Genomic DNA, 5000 nt, shown 5'->3' on the forward strand with positions numbered 1-5000 from the left:
TTCCAGATCCCTCCACCCAGCGGCGGGAATGGTGGATCACCTGACCTACCTGTCGCGTGTGCCGCGAGTTTTGAAATTCTGTCGGGACGACCGAGTCTATAGCTAAGTATATATCTGCTGGGTAAGTTTTCATGTACAAAAACGTATCGTCAGGAGAACACGTTTTCCCGAGGAGGGTTACGAACTCGTACTGTAGGTTAAGCGTCTGCCGCCACCGTGAACGTCGTCTGGGTGGGGCTGAGCGAGCACCTGACAGGAGAGAGCTGATACCGTCCTCCGACGCGTCCCAGTCCTCGTCGAGGCCGAAACCTCTCAAGAGGACTGAAGGGGGAGCGTGCCCTGTTCTCTTGAATGCGTGATCCAAACGGACCGTCACGTGAACAGCGGTGATGGTCCCTCCAAGAGTCTGGGAAGCGTCATCCGTTCTTGCCAGCCCCCCCTACCCTGATGCTCCTACCCTTCCTACTAGCATGCTAGTAGGCTGGGAGGACTGCAACGGTGGCGATCGAGCTGCAGGTCTGGACTAGCGACTTCTTGTGGAGAAAAGCTGGACCAAGGAATGTGTCAGGGGAGCTGTTATGAGAGCTCCTCCCCTGCCTACCAGCAGAACTGGTAGGCTGGGAGGACTGTGATAATCATCAACCACGGTGATGGTCGAGTTGCTGGTCTGGACCGGCTGCTGGTCAGGACGAGCCACTGGTCTGGAACAGCGGCTGGCGATCATTCCCCGAGGTCGTTGTGCTGACAAATCAGTACAATGACCTCAGCAAAATTCCTCTGGATCTCAGGAGTGCCCGCATCTTGAGGAGTAGGACCATCAAGCCCCTCCAGCAAGAGCGATTCCCGAGACCCTCCTTTTCAGAGGGAGGAACAGCGGCAGACCCCTCCCGGTCTCCTCCTGCCACTTGCGCATACGACCTGGTCGATCCGAGGACTGTGCCTGGCACATAGGACGTTGTGGCGGGATCGTGGGGGGGCACGCCCCTCACAATCACTCCTTGTTATCTCACCCTTCCTGGTGTAACCCTAGGAAGTTGGAGGAACAAGAGAGGAAGACCTGACGCTCCCCCCTCGCTCACTGGCAGAACCGATGTGCTTGGGGGGCTGCAGGCGATCGCCAACGGTGGCGATCAAGCTGCAGGCCTGGTCATGCCGCTCCCCTGGGGCAAGCGGCTGGACCGAGAATAGTTCTCACGGCGCATCGAACCGCGTCACGGCAACCCTGGGAACCAGCTGGTCGCTACGAGAGCGATCGCTGGTCTAGCGAGAGTCACCTAAGTGGCTCTCGCCAGCCTTCTACACCAAGCAAGGAAGTACCGGTGTTAGCCGGTACTCCTCTGGTCCCCGTCTTCTTCTTCCTTGCGGAAGGAGAGACGGGCCCTGCTCCTAGGACCAGCAGAAGGACCCCCCCATCCCACCAGAGTGAGACGGGCCCTTAGAAGTTCCCGAAGGAGCCTTCTTAGGGGGGGAGGAGGCAGCCTTCTTCTTCTTCGGCTTGGGAGCCTCAGAAGTCGAAGGGGAAGAGGCGGCAGCAGACGACGAAGAAGACGGTGAAGACGACGACGACACCTTCCTCCTCTTCTTCTTCTTCTTTGTCAGCTCTCGCAGGACAGACGTCAGGTCGGCCATCCAGGAAGGAGCCGGGGCTGCCGAAGCAACAGAGCCCGGCTGCACCTGTCCGGACAGACCAGCGTCTGGGGCAGCAACACCGCGGGCTGGAACGACGTCGGCAGGTGCGGGAACAGCAGGAACAGCAGCAGCGGCAGGTGCAGGAACAGCAGGAACAGTAGCAGCGGCAGGTACGGCAGACAGGGCAGGTACTCCAGGGACGGGGCAGCAGCCAGCGACATCCTGGGTACTAGCAGCAGGTCCAGGGGCGAGCTCTTCAGGCAAAGGAAGACTGGGGCTGGCATCACGAAGAACCCGGAGGGGGAGGCACGGCAGCGATCGGGCCCTGCACGGCGGCCGTTGCATCACAGACATCACGAAAGGAGTGTAAACCAGGTGAGGAGGGGTGGCGTACCCTGGAGACAAGATCGTGTAGTGGTGGTCACGCTCCATGGGTGACCAGCACAGCTCCCGCTAGATGCTGGAGCAGCCCCTGGACACTGGGCGTGCCCTGAAGACCCAGCGACATCCACACCTGGCCAAGGTCGTCCCCCGCAGCAGGAACTCTGAGGAAGCAATAGTCGGAAGTTAGGGGGGTCCCCCTCGCGAGGGGGGGGTGGGGGGGGGGGGGGGGGGCAAGCCCCACCCCGAGCGAACGGAAGACCCCAAATACACATGCACGTCGGGTAACAAGCGCCCTCCTCTACGCTCGACGGATCGGGCAAAGAGAAGGACCTCGAAAAACCCCCTTGAAGGGAAAGGCGCTATATGTGGGAGCTGAGTGGGGGGGCAGGAAAGGAGACAAGTATCGGTTACCAAGGGAGTCGTGGGAGAGCTTTCCGACGACTCCTTGGCAGGCCTTCGTTTTCTCCCGCCCACGCACAACACCCACTGCACCTCCGACTAATTAGAACAAATGTTACATGGCTCGGCCCGAGCGCATTCTCGCCCTCGGCACCGAGCGCAAGGGCATGAGGATCTATTCCCGGAAATGAGCGGAATCCTTGATCCATACTGATAATAATAAATGAAAATGAAAAATACTGTACTTCAATTTTCACTTCACTTTCACACAAAAATACGTACAAGGCTCGGGCCGAGAGCATTCGCTCCCTCGGCACCGAGCGCAAAGGGCATAAAAATAAATGAAAATGAAAAAGAACACTATACGTACTTACAATTTCACTTTCACACCATCACATAAAAAATACAAGGCTCGGGCCGAGAGCATTTGCGCCCTCGGCACCGAGCGCAAGGGCATGATAATAAATGAAAATGAAAAAGAACACTGTACTTACAATTTCACTTTCACACTATCACACAAAAAATACAAGGCTCGGGCCGAGAGCATTCACGCCCTCGGCACCAAGCGCAAATGAGAATCAATCTTCGGAAAAGAGCGGAAGACCCTACACTTGCGGCCCTCCACCCCCGGGTACACTCTACGGTTGATAGGGGGCACGGGAATAGCTCCATGTCCGATGATCCATAAAATCAATGTAATAAAAGATGAAAAAGACGGTACGTACTTACAATTCACTTTCAAACACTGACAAACCAAGTTGAAAAATTCACAACAAAAGCGAAGCATACGACGATGAAGTGGGCAGAGAGCGATGACGAACACGTCCTCCACACACACGGCCAAAAGCAAAAGTGATTCTTCACCTCCCAGTCACGCTGCGCGCGCACTGTCAGACAAGCAGTTAACTACCGAACTCCCTTGTTCGAAGCTTACGACCGTCCCAGCTGCTGCTAGTTACCTTCCAATTATAAAGGACCGATGGTTTGTATTTCGTATCGGAACAATACTTACTTCGAAAGGAGAGTAGAGGTCTTTAGCTCCTTCTCTCACCAACAACAACTTGTGACTGATGACCATCTCTGGTGTCAGGACGCGTTAAAAGTACTTTTTCGGAGGGTGACCTAGCCGTGGTAGTCGATGAGTTGGCCAGTCCACACGGTGTTTTACCCTACCTCAGAGATTTATTTAATAAGGTTAGGCTACTTGGAAAGAGATAAACGAGACCTTTCTCAGGTCTGATCTTGAAAGAGAGAACAAAACACAATAAAAGAAAATAACACAAAATATAATAATAAAAAATAGCTTTAACAAAGTAAATTTGGATGTGGGCCGAGTTGGTATATAGTGGGCCAAGCTGGTAGTGAGCCGAGTTGGCAATGGACTGAGTTGGTAGTCACAATGGGCCAACTTGCCGATGGGACGAGTTGGACTACATCCGATACGGGTGCCATTATTGTTAAAAAGCACAGTACCTACCTATACTCTGTTTTTTTTCATCTGTTCATCAGCCTGTGGTGTTTTTGTATGGTAACACTGGGTCCCAGGCTTTAGATAGTTAGGTAAATAAAAGGATATCTGTGTGTACATTTGTAACTGAAAAGTATTTTAATAATTTACTGTATGCGAATTACACCGTTAATATTCGAAATAGGATATTATTACAATCGTTGAATGTAAGCTGACTGTACCTAACTATCTAAAGCCCGGGACGCAGTGTTACCATACAAAAACACCACAGGCGGATGGACAGATGAAAAAAAACAGAGTATAGGTAGGTACCTAAAAGGCTAAGATGGAGGGGTTCTGTGGGTTAAGATTTATGAAGAACTGCCGATGGAAATGAATACTAGCTAGGTATACTATAGCCTGGGGTTATAGTAGGTAGTTGGACTTAACACATTCAACAGCTACATTGAAAAGAGGCCTAGCCTGTCAGAACCCAGACGCTACCTAGGTCTACAATAGGCTAAACGATGTTATTGTACTACCTACCTAGTACCTAGTAGCTCCCTACCTAGCTACATAGCCTAGCCTAGTATGCCTAACTACCAATCAGTCGAATCACGGGTTACAGTGGTTAAATAATTACAGTACCTAATTGCATTTAATTGAGTAGTATATAACAAAATTAAGGCAACCTTTTTGCCTATCGCTGCCCAACCCCTACCTGTAAGCTAGAACAATGCATCGCCTACGGTACTTAGGTAGTAGCTAGGTACTAGTGCATACCTTAACCTTAGGCCTACTAGAAGCAAAATAAAACTGTCCTCCGCCAATATATAATTAAACAAATACATTGCTGTCAAATTCACATGACATTATAATTTCCGTATTTTATTATAAGACTTATGGCATATTTACCTAAAGACAATCTGTCAAAACCTTCCTGAAACTTTTTGGCTTCCGAGACGAGGAAAAACCTCCGTGGACGAAAAGTAAATATTACACTATTTCACAGTTCCACCACATGTCATTGTGTCGTTTGTTGAGCACAATGAGCAACGTATAATTGCCTAATACGTTTACAAAGTGTAATTAAGCGATGTAATATTTTTCATAGTAATCAATAATCATCATACTGCATTTT

At 51.0% G+C, this 5000-nt stretch overlaps 1 protein-coding gene across 4 annotated transcripts in view; it reads right to left on the reverse strand.

The window, feature by feature from the left end:
* The window catches only part of LOC135212505 (syntaxin-1A-like), a 397641-nt gene that overhangs the window by 112320 nt on the left and 280321 nt on the right, over positions 1-5000 (reverse strand). Inside the window, exon 1 of one of the 4 annotated variants that reach the window (XM_064246003.1) lies at positions 4775-4951. The exons of 2 other annotated variants lie outside the window; for them this stretch is intronic. The gene's annotated coding sequence lies outside the window, so the exon portion shown is untranslated. Of the gene's footprint in view, positions 1-4580; positions 4606-4774; positions 4952-5000 lie in introns of those variants that run through there. One more of the 4 variants, XM_064246006.1, reaches the window with a different exon arrangement.

The sequence above is a fragment of the Macrobrachium nipponense genome, chromosome 41 (assembly GCF_015104395.2).
Source record: "Macrobrachium nipponense isolate FS-2020 chromosome 41, ASM1510439v2, whole genome shotgun sequence".
NCBI lineage: Eukaryota > Metazoa > Arthropoda > Malacostraca > Decapoda > Palaemonidae > Macrobrachium > Macrobrachium nipponense.